Source organism: Odocoileus virginianus, chromosome 31 (genome assembly GCF_023699985.2).
Source record: "Odocoileus virginianus isolate 20LAN1187 ecotype Illinois chromosome 31, Ovbor_1.2, whole genome shotgun sequence".
NCBI lineage: Eukaryota > Metazoa > Chordata > Mammalia > Artiodactyla > Cervidae > Odocoileus > Odocoileus virginianus.
In genome coordinates this window covers 18205610-18226231 of record NC_069704.1, presented here as the reverse complement: position 1 = coordinate 18226231, position 20622 = coordinate 18205610, and positions in this window count along the sequence as shown.

Sequence of the window (20622 nt, the reverse complement as noted above, 5' to 3'; positions counted from 1 at the left end):
CATAGAAATAAATATTTGTGCTAGTTCATTAGGGAAACCTCTTCTTGACAGAATATTGAAACTATACTGTGATTTTCTGCTTATTGGACTCCACATATACAAATTTCTTACAGACCCTCACCTCATTATCATAGAGCCTTGCTTAGTTTAAATGGTTTAGCAATCATACATTCCAGGGTGTATAAACAGGACATACTTGATTACATTTTTAGTATTTTGTAATGTTTTTGATAATGTTGTCAGAGACAACCTCATTGACTGTGTCCTTTCTGCAGTGGGACGATCTCCCATACTTCATTTTCAGAGGGTAATCTTAGCTTTCATTTGGAAAGAAATAATACTATTGCATTCATATTCTTATGACCTTTATCTACCTTAAATGGCTGATTTCAGAGTTGTATCACCTAAGCATTAAGAAATACTCTAAAATTTTATTATCTAAATTAAATATTGCATTTTAATTTGGGGTTATTAACACTATACCCAACTTGTATGAGAGGAATTTTCTACCCACCATATAAGTTGGCAAATGTTTGTAAAGCCTTGTCTCACTTGGTCATACCAACTCCATATCATCTATTTGACTACTTTTGGTTAAAAAAAATGAAATCACAATGTTTATAATTTTGAGTAAATATTAAATATAAGAAATATTTAATATCAAACAAGATTTTTATCTTATAATCATCCATGTATCTGATATTAATATAAGATTTTTCTGAGCAGATGAATGAAACATTAATAGCTCTTAAACTTTCCTTTTTTAACCCAAGTGCTGTCCAAATTATTTTAAATTTCTAGTTACTAACAGCAAATTCAAATAAGTATCTCTATATTTTAATATTTTTTCACAACCTGCTTCATTGTGATTATTATAGAATTCAGGTCTCAGCTTACTTAAACATTGATTTAGAGTACAAATATGAGGATCAGGCATGAGATACAAGAATAACCACAGTTTTATGTAAAAATTTATGAATGAACTTTTATGAATAACAGAGATTTAAAGTAAAAAAAAAAAAAACCGCATTAGCAAAATGGAGCAATTTGTTCTTGTTTAGGAAACCGAAATCCCCGAGGCTTTCTTAAGTAAGGATATTGAAAGTTTCCCAGCCACTTAAATACTAACTTGAAAAATCAAGAATCACTTATGAAATTGAGTGGTAAGATCCTTATCTAAACCAGGAGAAATTATGTAAGTACAGTATTTCTCCCAAACTGGAAGTATGTAAAAATGATCAAAGACATTTAGCAAATTATTTTTATAATATATACTGTGGACCTCAGTAACATAACCTGAGTTATAAAAAATGCCATGAGCAATATCATCTCTATCTCAGTGAATAAGCTGACATCAAAGATGTCTCTAAGGTTTTGATGCCTTACTGAGAACAGTTATCTTAACTGCTACACTGTGCTGCTGCTTTAGTTCAGAAAGCTTGAACTTGCTTTCAGATATTCAAAAGTGTGAAGTCATTAATAAAAATGTAATAAGTTATTCTCATGATGTTCCTGATCCAACTTCATAAAAATATCATGCACAAATAATAAATGCTTCCTGCTAGTAAAGTGAAGTTGTGCATACAACTTTTCCTATTGTCATAATGTGTTACAGCTGGCTTCACATGTGGGATTATGTGCCCGCAGACACATAATAATCTATACGCAAGGTGGCAGAAGAATCTGACCCAAGTTCTGAGAATACATAACTCCATTATATTTAGCCCGAGTGGAGTGATAGGAAGTAAAATATACTCAAGAAAAAGCCAATTTAACTAATTGTTGCCTTTCAGATAAACACCTACATTGCTACATCTGAATGTCTTATGAGTACCTTCTAAAAATTGTGAATAATGTCCTTTTTTGAACAGGACAAACCTGACACATGCAGTTGCCTTTATGGACTATCTAGCCTTAAACACATAGGAACAAATCATATGTGATTTTGTGTGACTGGCTGGTGGGGAGCAGAAATGGTTTATTTAAAAACTAAAATTTTCTAGATATATGAATCTTTTTAGTCACATCATTGAATAAGTTTTATCGGTCTCTTTGGCCTGATTAGCTTCTATGTGTAATTCTAGCCTTACATTTAAAGTTGAAAAAAATAAATTTCTCTGGTGATACAGAGTTCAGTTAGGTCAAGGAATTAGACATAAGAAATATCTGGCCCTAGTAGAACATAAGGCTAAAAGTCTGGAGAAGTGATTTAATCTCACTTCTACTATAATTAGTTGTTTCAAAAACAGGTTACTTAAATGAACTTCACCAATCCTCACATATATTAAAATAAGATAAAGTGTGAAAGGACTTTGAAACCCTAAATACAAGATTATTTTTTAATTCCTCACACTCTTAGCATTTCAATACTAGTATTCTCTTCTCTTATTTTTTTTCTATAGCCTATAAATGTCATTAAAGAATTTTATAAAATATAATGAATTGTTTAGAAAGATGAAGCACACCAAAAAGTAAAATTAAAATATGTATTTCTGAAAACTACAATAGTTTCTCTTAAAAGATAAGATGCTTATAAAATGAAGTTTTTAAAAAATGAATCTCCATTTGCTCATCCAGGCTTAACCCATGGTTTATGAGTTGTTTCAGGCCTTCTGAGTAAATGTGAGAAGTGATAAGATAATAAGGAATCTAGTGAGAAAGAGTTGGCAGAAACAAAGTGGGGGCAGAGATGCTCTGAAGAGATTTATACTTTCTAAGTTGGGGAGTGAAATTAAAGCTATGGAAAACAAGCCCATTTGCCAATGCCCCTCAAGTCATACTGCCTACAGATACAATAATGAGAAATTCTATGCCCATTTCTTGTGACAGAATATAGGATTTGGTACTAAGTGGTGCTAGTGGTAAAGAACCCACCTGCCAATGAAGGAAACATAAGAGATGTGGGTTCAATCCCTGAGTTGGGAAGATCCCCTGGAGGAGGGCATGGCAACCCACTCCAATATTCTTGCCTGGAGGACCCCATAGATAGAGGAGCCTGGTGGGCTACTGCTCATGGGATCACAAAGGGTTGAACACAACTGAAGCAACTTAGCATGCCCCCCATGGACAACTATAAGCCCTTAGATGTCTGCATTATCCAGACAAACTCAGATACCAAAGTAGCAGAATTTTATTACCAACTTAAACACTGTATGCTCAGCTTCAATAACCCTTGTGGGATAATTGATTTTTACCAGCATTCTTGGGTTCTCTTATGCTGCTATAGACAGCCCACACTTACACTTTCATTTTTTTATCATCATTTTTTTAAAGCATTCATATCATCTACTTCTATCATCCCAATGTCAATTCAGCAAACTTTAAATATTCTGACAGAACATTTCTTTTATGCTAGTGGTAGAAACAGTGAATTATTTTGTAGTGATTGAAGGGGGTTCCTGTTTTCCCATGGAGCCATAATAACTGAAGCTACATTCAGTATAGCAATATAGCTATAGAGGAGACATCATTGTATAGTAGAAGTGCACAGACGTAGAGTTAGAAAGATTTGTATCTATATCTCAGGTCTCTCTCTTAGAAGTCTCTGTTTATTATCCTGCTACTATAGCCTCATAATTAAAATGGAGATATTAATATTATTCCAAAAGAGTTTTAAGACTCTGAGAATCTAAATAAAATACTTAGGAGTATATCTACCTAAAGAAACAAAGGACTTATACATAGAAAACTATAAATCACTGATGAAAGAAATCAAAGAGGACACAAACAGATGGAGAAATATACCGTGTTCATGGATTGGAAGGATCAATATTGTCAAAATGGCTATACTACCCAAAGCAATCTATAGATTCAATGCAATCCCTATCAAGCTACCAACGGTATTTTTCACAGAACTAGAACAAATAATTTCACAATTTGTATGGAAATACGAAAAACCTCGAATAGCCAAAGTAATCTTGAGAAAGAAGAATGGAACTGGAGGAATCAACCTGCCTGACTTCAGACTATACTACAAAGCCACAGTCATCAAGACAGTATGGTACTGGCACAAAGACAGAAATATAGATCAATGGAACAGAATAGAAAGCCCAGAGATAAATCCACAAACATATGGTCACCTTATCTTTGACAAAGGAGGCAAGGATATACAATGGAAAAAAGACAACCTCTTTAACAAGTGGTGCTGGGAAAACTGGTCAACCATCTGTAAAAGAATGAAACTAGAACACTTTCTAACACCATACACAAAAATAAACTCAAAATGGATTAAAGATTTAAATGTAAGACCAGAAACTATAAAACTCCTAGAGGAGAACATAGGCAAAACACTCTCCGACATAAATCACAGCAGGATCCTCTATGACCCACATCCCAGAATTTTAGAAACAAAAGCAAAAATAAACAAATGGGACCTAATGAAACTTAAAAGCTTTTGCACAACAAAGGAAACTATAAGCAAGGTGAAAAGACAGCCCTCAGATTGGGAGAAAATAATAGCAAACGAAGCAACAGACAAAGGATTAATCTCAAAAATATACAAGCAACTCCTCCAGCTCAACTCCAGAAAAATAAATGACCCAATCAAAAAATGGGCCAAAGAACTAAACAGACATTTCTCCAAGGAAGACATACAGATGGCTAAAAAACACATGAAAAGATGCTCAACATCACTCATTATCAGAGAAATGCAAATCAAAACCACAATGAGGTACCATTACATGCCGGTCAGGATGGCTGCTATCAAAAAGTCTACAAGAAATAAATGCTGGAGAGGGTGTGGAGAAAAGGGAACCCTCTTACACTGTTGGTGGGAATGCAAACTAGTATAGCTGCTATGGAAAATAGTGTGGAGATTTCTTAAAAAGCTGGAAATAGAACTGCCATATGACCCAGCAATCCCACTTCTGGGCATACACACCGAGGAAACCAGATCTGAAAGAGACACATGCACCCCAGTGTTCATTGCAGCACTGTTTATAATAGCCAGGACATGGAAGCAACCTAGATGCCCATCAGCAGACAAATGGATGAGGAAGCTGTGGTACATATACATCATGGAATATTACTCAGCCATTAAAAAGAATTCATTTGAACCAGTTCTAATGAGATGGATGAAACTGGAGCCCATTATACAGAGCAAAGTAAGCCAGAAAGATAAAGACCATTACAGTATACTAACACATATATATGGAATTTAGAAAGATGGTAACGATAACCCTATATGCAAAACAGAAAAAGAGACTCAGATGTATAGAACAGACTTTTGGACTCTGTGGGAGAAGGCGAGGGTAGGATGTTTCAAGAGAACAGCATTGAAACATGTATATTATCTAGGGTGAAACAGATCACTAGCCCAGGTTGGATGTATGAGACAAGTGCTCGGGCCTGGTGCACTGGGAAGACCCAGAGGGATCGGGTGGAGAGGGAGGTGGGAGCGGGGATCGGGATGGGGAACACATGTAAATCCATGGCTGATTCATGTCAATGTATGACAAAACCCACTACAATATTGTAAAGTAATTAGCCTCTAACTAATAAATAAATAAATAAATAAATAAAACTCTGAGAATCTAAAACTGAGGGCAGATAAAAAATTTTTGTAAAAAATACAGGAAACTATTTTTAAATACTACTTATAAATTATCTGTAGTTTATTTTGAAAATAATTTTTATTGATTCATTGATACTGTACAACATTGTATGTCAAATGTATCGTCCTTAACTTTTAAGACTAACCCAAATACACTCAACTAGAATACATATTTATTATTTCAAATTAAGTGAGGATTGTGTTTTCTGTATCTCACCACTGAGATAGAGACAGACCTTGAATTCAGATCTTCCAAACCAAGATGAATTTCTTCACTTAGAATGCTGAACTTCCCCAGTGGTGTTGAATAGAACCAAAGTCAATGCTGAGGCCAAAGACATGCCAGCCTCCAGGTCCAGAAACAGACCAAAGAGGTCAGAAACTCTAACCCTGTGGAATTATAAGGATAAAAGATGTCGCATTTCTGAAGGAAACTACAAACTGTCAGATTGTTCCAGCTTAGGGAAGAGGAAATTTTCTCAAAAATGGGCTTGTAACAAACTGGGAAAAAGCAGGACAGGTCTTACCTCTGTAACTGAGCCTTCCTGACAAGAGCACATTGACTCCTGAACTAAAAGCCAATAATTCCGATCCTAGTTTTTGTCTAGTGACTTCAGAAGGCAATCTCAAAAACCCCAGAATCAATAGAGTAGTTTCACTTTCTCTTGACAATGTAGATAATTAAAAATAGTGTTGTTCCCATCTTAACAACATGAAAAAGTAGTCAGATAAACTACAGAATCATAACTGTCCTTGAACTCATCAGATAGCTGAGGTCTCAAGACATTCATGTGGCCTGAAATCGAGAAGAAACCAGTTAATCCCAAGAGACAGAAAGCACTGGCTTCCCTGTAGCAAACTATATAAGCTGTATGTCAAGTGCATTCAAGCAGATTAGAATATTTTAGCTAAAATGTTTAACAAATTGCCCAAGATCAAATGCTGGGCAAGGACACTGAGAAATGGAAGTCAATGTTACCTTGAAGGTATCCAGGGGAAAAATATAAAAACAAATCTAGTTCAACTTCTGATTAGGTTGACTTACACCATATGCAAAAGACCTACAGAAAAACATTGATAGTTTAAATGTAAAGTAGTGAAAAAACTATATCTCAAGCAAACATTAATCAAGAGGAAGCTAAAATATCAAGATAGATATCAATATCAAAGTCTTAAGTACTTAGTACTTTTTAGACTTCAGAACAAGGAAAATTACCAGGAAAAAATAAAAATAAGTACATAAAGGTAAGATATCATTAAAAAGGAAGACATTAATATCCTAAATGTGAATTCACTTAACAACACATCTTCAAAATACATAAAACAAAATAAAACTGAGAGAAATAAACAAATTCTACAGTTATGTTTGGAGATATTGACAACTCCTCTCAGTAACTGATAGAACAAGCTGAGGGTAAATCTATGAGAATATAGGTCTGAAAAACAATCAACTAATTTGACTTGTTGACATTTACAGAAATTTCCACTGAGTAAAAGCCAAATGTGCATTCTTCTCAAGTGTACACATGAAATATCTACCAAGTTTGAAAATAACTAGATCAGAAAACAACCCTTAACAAGTTCTTAAAATTAAACCATGCAAAGTATGTTTTCTGACAATAGTATTAAGTTAAAAACCAATACAAGATAAATATCTATAAAATTGTCATATATTTAGAATTTAAATTGCATACTTAAAAATAACCCACAAGTAAAAGAAGAAGTGTCATAAGGAAATTAGAATTTTAATGAAATAAAAATGAAAAGCCATATTATCAAAATTTATAGAACTTAGAGTGGCATTTAATGGAAAAATTATGGTATTAAATGCTCATTTTTTTAAACTGTAGTATAGTTGATTTGCAGTGTTGTGTTTTATGTGTACAGAAAGGTAATTCAGTTATATATACATATATTCTTTCTTAGATTCTTTTCCCACATAGGTTATTACAAAGCATTGAGTATAGTTTCCTGTGCTATACAGTAGGCCTTTGTTGATTTATCTATTTTATTCACAGCAATATGTATGTTTAATACATTACTAATTTATCCTAACTCCTAACTTATCCCTCTCTCATACCTTTCCCCTTTGGTAACCATAAATTTGTTTTCTATTACTGTGAGTCTTTTCTGTTTTATAAATAAGTTCATTTGTATTATTTTTTTTAGATTCCACATGTAAGCGATATCATATGGTATTTGTCTTTCTCTGACTTGTTTCACTTAGTATCTCCATATCCATCTATGTTGCTGTAGATGGCATTATTTCCTTCTTTTTAGTGACTGAGTAATATTACATTGTGTGTGTGTATGTATATGTGTGCATATATATGTGTGCATGTGTGTATTTATGTGTGTATATTTATATACCACATCTTCTCTACCTATTCATCTGTAAATAGACATTTAGGTTGCTTCCATGTCTTGGCTACTGTAAATAGTGCTGCTATGAACATTGAGGTGAAATTATAATTTTATAAGAATTTATGCCCAGGAGTGAGATTGCAGGATCATATGGTAGCTCTATTTTTAGTTTTATAAGGAACCTCCCTACTTTTTCTAAAGTAGCTGCATCAGTCTAGATTCCTACCAACTGTGTGAGAGGTTTCCCTTTTCTCTACAATCTCTCCAGCATTTATTATTTGTAGACTTCTTAATGATGGCCATTCTAACCAGTGTGATGTGCTACCTCACTGTAGTTTTGATTGAATTTCTTTAATAATTAGCGATATTGAGCATCTTTTCATCTGCCTGTAGGCCATCTGTATGTCTTCTGTGGAAAAGTATCTATTTAGATATTATCCCTGGTCTTTGACTGTCTGTTTTTTTGTCTGTTTTTTTGTTTGTTTGACATTGAGCTGCATGAGCTGTTTGTAAATTTTGGAGATTAATCCCTTGTTGGTTGCATTGTGTGCAAATATTTCCTCCCATTTTATAGAAATAATTAGGTCCCTTTCATTGTTGCTGTTGTTGTTTTATTTTGTTTTTGTTTTTCTTTTCATTACTCTAGGAGGTGGATCGAAAAACATATTGATGTGATTTATGTCAAAGAGTGTCCTTCCTATGTTTTCCTCTAAGACTTTTCTAGTATCTGGTCTTACATTTACGGCTTTAATCCATCTTGAGTTTATTTTTGTGTATTGTGTTAGAGAATGTTCTAATTTTATTTTATTTTATTTTGCATGTAGCTGTGCAGTTTTCCCAGCACCGCTTATTGAAGAATTTATCTTTTCTTCATTGTCTACTTTTGCCTCTAATTGACCATAGATGTGTGAATTTATTTCTGAGTTTTCTATCCTGCTCCAGGATAGAAAGGCAAGAAGAGAAACTCAAGCTATTATTCTAAATTATGAAAAGGGAAAAGTTACTAAAGAAAAATTTTTAAACTTTAGAAGGAGCCAATGGATTTCAGAAAAAGATGACAAAGGCATAGAAAAAGCAAGTGTAAATAAGACAAAAAGATAAATTACAGAATATGAGACAATATTTATAAATTTTTATCTAATAAAAGACATATGCTTTAATATAAAAAGCCCTTAAAACCAATAATAAAAAGATACCCAACTTATAAAGAGCCAAAGGTGTGAATTATTTAGTGAAGAAAATACGCAAATGGCCAAAAATCACATGATAAGATGCTCAACATCATTAGTTAGAGGAAAAAGCATAGATTATACTGAAATTATTTTTATGCATGTACTCATTCACAAAGAAAATTCAACAGCATATGTTGGCTAGCAAATGTAAATAATAAAAGTTAAAGGATATTTTTCTTATGTTTCAGTATTCTGTTTGGTCATGTGGTGTTCTACTTTCTGAAGACTTTATTTAGCTCAATTTATATTCCACCCATTTACTTAAATATTAAATTTTGTATATATTTTTCATAGTTCTTAAGAGTTGTTTCTTATATTATTATGTTACATTTTTCTTAGAATTCAGATCTTGTTTATGGATGCAACATCACTCAAGAATATCACTGATTATTTTCTTTGGTTTCATTGATCTCACTCTGAGCAACTATTATAAAAATTAGTATTATTGTTTGTATCATTTTCATGTTGAAACTATGCCTCAAATTCTTTGTGAACCTTTTCTGGCTTTTTTCATTTACAAATAAACCAATAAATATGCATAAGGTGAGGCTTGTCAGTTTATGGGCTTTAGCATAAACAAATAAGTCGACATTCTTACCTTGAGACCTCCTCGGTTCAGCATGTGAAGATCTTTTCTATCATGATGCTCCTTCAGGCACATACCGTCCAGTTTCCTGTCGATACGTGTGTTCAGGGTGTGCAAGAAAGCAACACTGCTGTGCTGTCATCCAGAGGGCAGAGACCAAAAGCCACACAATTCAGAATAAAAAGATTCATTTAATCCTATTGCTTTCATCTCCTCCCTTTGGCCCCATTCTCTGTTACGCGTTAGTTTCCTCAGATAGAGCTCCTTCCATTCAAGTTTTCCTCAGGAGAAAATAAGGAAACAACATAGCAATGCCATTAAAAGAATGGAGACAGGCTGCTTGGGTTTGAATCCATTGCACCATTACTTACTGTCTGGTTGAACTTGAGCAATATAACCTTTCTGGGTCTCAATTTCCTTACCTGTAAAGGGATAATGTTAGTACTCAGGTATCTTATAGAAATGAAATTTTATTTTTTGTTCAGTTCAATTCAGTCACTCAGTCGTGTCTGACTCTTTGTGACCCCATGAACCGCAGCACACCAGGCCTCCCCGTCCATCACCAACTCCTGGAGTTCACCCAAACTCGTGCCCGTTGACTCGGTGATGCCATCCAACCACCTCATCCTCTGTCGTCCCCTTCTCCTCCTGCCCTCAGTCTTTCCCAGCATCAGGGTCTTTTCAAATGAGTCAGCTCTTCACATCAGGTGGCCAAAATATTGGAGTTTCAGCTTCAACATCAGTCCTTCCAATGAACACTTAATTTTTGTAGAGCACCAAGAATAGTGCCTAACACACGGTGGGTGGTATATAAGTACCATAGTAAGTGCTGTATAAGTAACTATTAATACTCTAGACAAACTTTCAACCATCCCCCACTCTTCTGGCTCATATAGCAGACTTGTCTCTCAAAGGCAGGAAGTGCTGCCGTGACAGAGTTTATGGAGATGCATATTTTCATTGGTTTTCTCAGGGCTGGTATTCTTTCACCTGGTTCACACTTGAAATAAATTTACTGGTTAAGACCTATGGTGCACAAATTGTTAACTATTTTTAATATGATTCTTAGGTAAACTCCTCCTCAGACTAAGTTGTAGAGTGTTTCCTGGTGTGGGGGAGGGTTTCTAGACTCAGTTACCAGTTCTTCCACCTAATTTTGTCATCCAGAACTTTGTGGAAGTCCTTTTGTCTGTAATTGTTCTCTTCCCCATTCTCACTGGGGATCATTACAATTTTTCTTCATGTGTTTTCGAGTTAGTAATTTTCAATTGAATAGTAGTGATTAAATCAGAAATGTGATTAAATCAGAAATCAGTATCATTTTTCCTTCCTCTACAAAAGCTCTTCAATATCTAGTAGAAGCAATAAGAACTGTTTGTTCAGACATATGTGGTATGAGTACAGTCACATGTATGTATTCATAGGTTTTATGTCAACTGCTAAGTCTTAGGAGTTCCATCAGTGAGGCACATCAGGGATGAGTAGACTATAGTGATGGGTTCGCTGGCCTCTGAATCTCTTCCTCTCTCCTCAAATAGGAGTGTTCCTTTTAAAATTGGGGGTTTTTTTGTTTTGTTTTGTTTTTTAATTTTATTAAAATTGGTTTTATATATCACTTTCCACTGAAGAGTATATTTGAAGAAAAAGTTATTTGAGGAAATCACCAGTTTTAACATTTTTGGTTAACAAAAGAACACAAATAATATAAAAATACTATTTTAAGTAAAGATAGTAAAGGAACATTTCCTGAAGACAGAGAAAATATATATATATATAAAGTTCATCCATGTGAGAAATACACTGAGGGTCCACAAGAATGCACACTACTTACTTCGTGTAATTGGATACTCAGATGAAAACAAATTCAAACATATCACTCCATGATGGTTGATATTTCTTTTCTTGGGGGCGGGGGGTTGGTCGGGGGAGATGGTTGATAGTTCAGGGTGAATAAATAAAACATGGAGTGGCCAATCCAGAAAAGAGCCAGGATCTAAGGGAAGAGAAGGTTAGGTTTTTCCTATGCTTCAAAATAGACAGGAAGACCAGAAGGCCATTTGAAATCTCCCTATTCCCATTAAGAAACCTAGAGTAATGTCTTTAAGAACTGGAAATAGTCCTTAAACTACTGTCAGGTTGCCAAGTTTATGTTTTTAATATGTTATGCCTAGTCTATCTTCTTGGTAAAACTTTTTATTAAAAACCTCCGGCAGCCAGTTTGGGGAATGTTACGTGGCACAGTGGATGATGGTACACATAAAGAAAAGAGAAAGATAGATTTAGCCACTAAAATTTGTGTTGCGAAAGAAAAGGAGAATACTCATGCTGGTCTTGGCGTGCTCTGAGAAATGCACAGAGCTCAAGACACTCAGAACTGTGCAAATCTCTAACAGAGTCTCAGACTTTTCAAGGATTAGGAGCTGTTTCCTCTACTCTGTCAGCAAAAATGAAACAGCTGCTTAGGACACATGATCAGTAGATATTATTAAAACACTTAAAATCCAAGTTTTTATTCCACTCTCTCCCTGAAAATATTGAGTCAGCATTGAATAGCAATGTGAACAGGTCAGCAGGTGTGCCCTAGATTTTAATGGATTCATTTGTGAGAGAAAACTGCACAGTGTCTGAAATTAGTTTAGCATTTAACTATCCTTTTCCTCTGAATTCCCCAGAAGAAAAGGAAGAGTAATCCATACCTTGGACCTGCTGGACCTAATTAGATCCAAATTTTAGAAGACCTTACTCATGTTTTATCATGTGGTTGCTTCTATCACACTTTATTAAGGGTAAAGGAAAGACAGATCACAGGTACAATGTGATGTCACTGACTATTGCTAATATATTTGCTACCTGTTTTTTGTAGTTAAAAAAGAAAACATGGACATTTACATGGCAGGGAAAAATAAGATTATCAGTGAAAGTTTTATTTTAGCGAAATGTTTTTCAAATTAGATTTCACAACTCAGAAGTGGATCATGACATCAATTTAGTGACTTGCAGCTAGAGTTTTTCTTTTAATAAAATAGAATTAAATTGAGTCAAATCAAGAAGGATCTAGAATAGAAATATCTTTCAAATGTATGAATTTAATATTATTTCTTAAAACTTGTGTTTCAGTTGTTAGCATTTGTGAATGTGTATGCTGCATCAGAATGTAAAATGTGCCTTGAACCATAGTTAAAGTTGTGTGACCAACACTCTTGAGGTATAATTGCCCCTGAAAAAGGTAGAGCTGAGGTTGTTGTTCAGTTGCTAAGTCATGTCTGACTCTTTATGACCCCATGGACTATAACCTGCCAGTCTTCTCTGTCCATGGGATTTCCCAGGCATTTCCCAAACCACTCCACTGGAGTGGGTTGTCCTTTCTTCTCCAGAGGATCTCCCCAACCCAGGGCATCAAACCCATGTTTCTTGTACTGACAGGCATCGGCATGGAGATTCTTTACTGCTAAGTCACCAGGGAAGCCAGAGCTGAGATGGATTAGCAAAAATTATAAACCAATTCATGTCTAGACCTCTGAAGGATTTATGCTGAAGCTGCAACTCTAATACTTTGGCCACCTGATATGAAGAACTGACTCTTGAAAAGACCCTGATGCTGGGAAAGATTGAAGGTGGAGGAGAAAGGGACACCAGAGGATGAAATGGTTGGATGGCATCACCGACTCAATGGACATGAATTAGAGCAATCTCCAGGAATTTGGGATGGACAGGGAGGCCTGGCATGCTGCAGTCCACGTGGTCTCAAAGAGTCGGATATGACTGAACGACTGAACTGACTGACTGATTGATGTCTAGACCTCTGAAACAACAACATGATCATAATGGGAAAGAATGGCAAAGACTTCTTTAATAAAATGAATAGAAAATTTTACACTATAATGTAATACCCACAAAGACAAGGTTAATTATTCCTGATATCTTTTTCCGAAGAGAAAAAAAACGCATATCCGTGATTTTCCAAAAGCTTTCTGGGAAATTGCAAAGATATTTTTACATGGAATAGACACTTTATTTTTTAAATTGTGTTTCTTTCTAAATTTAGAGGTTTATTTTGGGAATGCAAAATCAAAACACTTTCGCAGATTTGTTCAATTTTAGAATTGTAAGTGAGAAACTATTTGGTTACCTATTTCACCAAATTGACAGTAAAACACTTAAAAATAAACATAACATGTAATACTATTGTAAAGTATTTTAGAACTTAATGCTTTGTATCTTAGTGCTTTAACACTATTATAAAATATCTTTACGCTCTTGTAAAGAACTTAGAACCTTAGTTCCTTGTGTTGTTTTTTTTCCCTTTTTTGACAATTAAGGACATGGTAACAATGAAATGAAAATTTTTCTATAAGAAACAAAATTTTTTCATCTAGGCAGATGACACAGATGACAACTATCCAAATGATAGATTAGGCTGCAATCAGTATACCAAGAAAGCCAGCCCATCAAAAATTAGTCAAATGTTGCTAAAATCTTAATATATTTCATGACTTACTTGCGTACTGAGTTATTCTGAACTAAGGCAAATGCAATTCACTTCCGAACTGCTCTCCACTGTGCTCTTTTGTACTCTGGAACAGATTGATATTTCGGTTTAGAACAGTGATTCTCTCTCACTGGGTCTGCTAGATCAGAACTATTTTTATTATAACACTAGGATGATATTGGGCTTCCCTGGTGGCTCAGAGGTTAAAGCATCTGCCTGCAATGCGGGAGACCTGGGTTTGATCCCTGGGTCGGGAAGATCCCCTGGAGAAAGAAATGGTAACCCACTCCAGTATTCTTGCCTGGAGAATCCCATGAATGGAGGAGCCTGGTGGGCTACAGTCCATGGGGTCGCAGAGAGTCTGACATGACTGAGCGACTTCACTTTCACTTTCAGGATGATATTATTTACCTTTTTCAATCTTCTTTTCAGGAGTGGATAGTGAAAGCTCCTAGAGACTGCATATAAATCATCTCTCAGAAGACTGAACTCAGAAGTGGACATAAGAATTCAGCTGTCTTCTATCAAGTAAGACATTTAAGATATTTGCAAAAATACCACTCTGATCATATATAACTTTTGCTTTGGAAAAAAGTTGTTTCTTCAGAAAAACTGAAAATTTACTTTGTTTACATAAATGAGTTCACCTTGGTTACTTTCAAATGAATTGATAAATATTTATTTTAAACTTTTAAATTTTAATTTTGACAGTATAATTTTGATAGTTGTAATTTACAATGTGGGCTCCCCCAGTGGTTCAGCAGTAAAGAATCCTCCTGCAATGCAGGAGACATGGACTCAATCCCTGGGTCGGGAAGATTCTCTGGAGAGGGAAATGGCAACCCACTCCAGTATTCCTGCCTGGGAAATCCCATGAACAGAGGAACATGGTGGTTCTAGTAGTCTACGGTCCATGGGGTCGATAGAGTTGAACACAACTGAGTTATTGGACAACAACAATAACAATTTACACACTAACTCACAAAAAAGAAAGCTTTGAGAGATACTCAGTAATATTTAACAGTGTAAAGAAGGCCAAAACAGACCAAAACATTTGGGAATTGCTGCTTTAGGGGAGAAGTACTCTTTTCCTTTGGGAAAAAAAAAAAAAAAAGAATGAAAATGCATACACAGTTGAATTTCTCTGTCATGAATGCTCCTGTCTCAACTGTCCATATCAGAGTATACTTTTTATGCAGACACTGAACTCTATTTCACAGAGAAAACTAGAGATTGGTAATTGAGAATTATCTATCAAATATAAGCATTTTAATAATTGTGAAGCTCACAAAAACCACACACTTTCTATACCCACACACATTCTTTTTACACTTCCTTAAAGTGGCAAAAATAAATGTATTCAAGTAATAGGACCCAAGAAATAGCCTTCCTATAGCGTATAGAAAATAAGAATCAAAAGTATATTGCCTTAAAACTACTCTTAGTAATCAGTGTTTGGTATTCTATCTTGCTTAGATAGCATCTGGATAGCCAATCTTATTTGTTGTTTTTAGGGAGATGATTTTAAAGAAAAATTTGCCTTAGGAAATCCAATAAACAAATTAAGGGAAATGTGAATTAACAAATAAGAAACTAATAACTATAACAACAGATTAGAACTTTTTGTTTTTCTGATGCTATTATGTGGTACTCTTTCCTCCAAACATTAAAAAACTATATAAATTTAACAATATAGTAGGAAAATGTGAATTACCATAGTTTTCCTAGCAGAGAGAAGACCTGAAAAGATCAGTGAGTAAGGAAAAAATTAAGAACAAACAAAACTTTCTCTTATATTTTGGAAGCCAGGTACAGAGGGAGTTGAAATGAGCTAGCCAAAATTCTTATGCTCCTATGTCCTGCTTTTATAAAAAATCAGAACTGTTGATAATTTAACATGTCAGAGAACTAGTTTGCTTCTGGCAACAAGTAGTTACTGGATACCATCAGAATAAGATCCTGGTGAAAATTAATGGATAAAACACAGGACACGGCTTTGTATCTAACTTGGGGCTCTTGACTGCGTAACAAAGCATTACCAGTGAGGTTCACTACAATGTTAACTTCAGTCTTGCAGTCTGTTTTACTTTCCTGGACCTTTTTTCATCATACAAAGTAAAAAAATCTTTATCTTGGCTAATATTAAAATCTGTCTTATATTAATAATATCATCTTCTTATGTCCATGCATGCTCAGTTGCTCAGTTGTGTCCAACTTTTGCTATTCCATGGACTGCAGCCCACCAAACTCTGTCCATGTGAGTTTTGTTTTGCTTTTTTTTTGGTTTATATGATAAAAGTACATTAACTCCTTAAAGTAAGCATGAGAGCCCGATTAGTCTTATGTATCCATTACCATTTAAAAAACAAGATTTTGCTTTTTTATTATGGTTTGCTCCTTCCAGATTGAACTTTCTGCTTCCTTATTTTAGAAAAAACTAAGATAATATATACAGGGCTTCCCAGGTGGCTCAGTGGTAAAGGACCCACCAGGCAGTGTAGGAAACGCAGGTTCGATCTCTGGGTCAGAAAGAGCCCCTGGAGAAGGAAATGGCAACCCACTCCGGTATTCTTAACTGGAAAATCCCATTGACAGAGGAGCCTGGAAGACTGGAAGGCTCTATGGGCTCGCAAGAGTTGGACATGACTTAACAACTAAATGGGCTTCCCTGATAGCTCAGTTGGTAAAGAATCCACCTGCAATGCAGGAGACCCTGGTTCGATTCCTGGGTCAGGAAGATCCACTGGAGAAGGGATAGATAACAACAACAATATCATATATTATCAACCTTTGATAGTATTTCTATCTCTGCTGTGAATTTATGAATGCTGCTAATTAATTCTCAACGTCAATTTGGCAAGGTCAGTAAATAGCATGACAGATTATAAACATCTGGATTGAAAGTCCAAAATCTTTGAAATAAACTGTTTAATTTTCACTTGATGCAAATCTTAATAAATAAAAACCCTAGGCTATTTACACAAGTGACATGTCTCAGAACAAATTGATGGCATATGTATGATAAACTGTTTGTATGCATAAAAGTTCCTGATATTTACTGGAATTAGGTACAGCAGATGTCACATTAACTTTTGGCAAGAAAAAGCCCATATGAATGATTGGAGAAAGTAAATAGTCTACAGGGCTTTAATATACATACAAGAGACTTCAGGAACCTATTAAATATTGAACTATAAACTGACATTGTACTCAGTGGGTGTGTTTGGAATGAATGGGCCAAAGTATAAATCAGTGATTCATAGAGGTGGGGCTTTTCTTCTCTTTTGTAAATCCTATAAATATGTTCTTCACCAAAAATAAATATTTTCTTCACTAACATTTTTTAGTGATTTATAGGAAATGTTAGAAAAATAATAAGAGAAATACCCAAACAACAATCTTCATTAAATATCTGATTATAAAAGACACCCCAATAAATACAAGCACTTCATTCTCACTCTCATTAGACAATTTAAAAATTACTGAGAATATTTATTTGAATATCTATAAATTCATTTGGCTAAGGTAAGTTCATGTCAACATTTGGATCACACAGAGGTTAGATTAGATGCAGAATGATAATTTAGTAGTTGAAAAACATGTGGAATATGAACTAGAGAAAATAGAGGCTTAATCCCAGCACTATCTAGTTGAGCATGCTTGAACAAACCCTTACTATTTTATATCCATTTAGTTATAAAATTGCTACCTTACAGATTTTAACTTATTTTTAAAGAGTCAAATTGCTTATGTGATAATTACCTGTAACAATTAGAGTAAAATTTGTATCAATAATGATTATGGATATATGGAACTGGGAGAGAAAATAGGGATAAACCGACTATATAATATTGCACTGAAATTTTGGATTCTGTCCTGTCTTGAAAACTGGATATAAGTTATTGGTAAAGTATAGAATAAACATGGTATAGACCACCTTCTCCAACTCCTTGAGATAGCAACCATATATGTAAACAATACTTTCCCCATTAACTGCAGCTCATTTGCCAGAGTAGAAATCTGAGAGAAGAAAATCAAACCACTCGGCTCAATACAGACCCTTCTGGTGAGCTGGCAGAAAAGTTAAGCTGAGCTAATATGAGTTTGAGTGAACTGAGAGAGAGTGAAGAACAGGGAAACCTGGCGTGCTGCAGTTCATGGGATTGTAAAGAGCTGGACATGACCAAGCGACTGAACAACAACCATGCTTAGCGAATGTGAGCTAAAAGTCCAGAAGTTACTCTTAGGAGTAGGAAATTGGACCAAACAGCAAAAAAAAATTATGTAAATTCTCTACTCCCAGCTTTGTTAGATAGTGAGCAAGGTACATAATCAAAGGAAATGAGAAAGAGAAAGCAAAGAAGTATTTCATACAGAAGACAAACATGTAACCTATAGGAGAGAAAGAAATCTCATACATTGCAGGTGGGAATATAACATAAAAAACCTGTTTTGAAAAATGCAGTTTCTGCTCATCCTGAATATTTGCCTCCCCTACAACCCAGATGTTTCACTGCTGATATATTCACAAAAGAAATGAGTACATCTGACCATCAAAGCATGTACAAAAGGTTCATAGCATCTTTATTCAAAGTAGTTAAAACTAGATGTCCATCAAGAAGAAAATGGTATATGAATTATGGTATATTGACACAACAAAATGCTGCACAGAAATAAAAAGTGATCTACTAGTATGCACAAAAGTGTAGGTAAAATCATAGATATTATGTTCAAACAATCTGGACACATAAAAGTATACATTCCATATGATTCTATTTATATTAACCTCAAAAACAAAGGTAATCAATGATTATAACAGTCAGAATTGTAGTCACCTCATAGGGGATATGGTCTAGGGACAGACCATATCTGAATCTCTGAATAGTGATTTACAGGGGTGTACATATGTAGAAAATTGTAATTATTAACACTCAAGGTTAGAGTACTTTATGTATCAGTTGAAAAGGGAGAATTCTGCTTTCTATAATGACAATTAGACAACTTAACCCAATCCTCTCTTTGATAATAACTGGAAAAACTGGAAAAAATATAAAAATAGCACCTATTTGAATGTATGGATGAGCTAACAAGTCCATGAAGAATTCAGGGGCCAAGATTCAAGAGCTAAAGGAAGCTAAGAGATGTGATCTCAACAACTGGGACTACTTTTTCCATAGTTGTATTTACCCATTCCGATATAAGCTAATATCAGTTAATAGCTTATTATTAACAAATAGTAATAGCTTCAAAATAGCTAATATTTTGAAGACAGCTGAAAGTGTGAGATACTGAACTGAGTTTTGTCAGACTAAGCAGACAAAAACTGGAGTTCAGGTTCAGGTGTCAATAGGCATAGAACTATGGACTTGGAGGCCCAAAACAGACTGAGAGAGTGAGAGAATCAAGATTTATAAATGTAATTACCAGTCAATTTCCCCAATTGAATAACTACAGAAAGCAGCAATTTTGAAGAACCCTTTGATATAAAACAGAAAATTTTCAAAGTAGTCAGCAATGACCACGGAAGGCAGAACATATTTGAGCATCTTCAAGCACACAGCAGATCCAAGAATCCCTGAGGGTAAACACAAATCTTAGCTCTGTATGTATGTTAAAAATGAACAATGTTTCCATCAGCACTCATTAACAATTTCAGAAGGATTTAAAGAGAACACCAGCTTTTCTATGTATATGTTCTTCCAGATGTGGTGGGTGGAAAAGTATTTCGAAGTGATCTGGTAGCTTTTTTTAACAGATATAGGGTTCTCCTCTAACATAAACAACTTATATGACATAGCCAAGCTTCAAACTAAATTCTTAATGGTTACAGTAGTATCTGGCTCAAGGCTAGGCTGCCTTTTTCCTCTACTCACTTTGGTAGTAACATATCCTATGTTATATTCAAACTAAGAGTTAAAAGGTGAAAGCAATAATGGAAAAAAAAAAAGTTGGTCATCTAGAACTAGGCATAGGAGGAAGGCATTACAATAAAGTGCAGATGAATCACAACCACATTCTTTTCTAGCGTAAATGTACTCAAAATGTTAACTAGTTTTTAGAATTGTTAAGGCTATGTTGATTTTAAAATAGAGCCACTTAAAACCACAAATAACATTCATGAAATAAAGCAAGGTAAATTTGTTTCTTCATCTCATCATGCACTGCAGCCTTAAAGTACATAATCAGAATCCCTTGAGAGGATGATTTTAAGGGTAAACTAGGGAGAGCGAAGAATAAATATCACAAGAAAAAGAGACATTAAAAATTCTAAGAGCTAACTTTTCTGATAAATTATAGAAGATGTACTCTGTTTCATTGTGTTGAGACTTACAAGTTAAAAATCTCAACTCCTATGTCTCATCTTCACCTTTTCTGTATTTCCATGAGGACTATCTGGCAT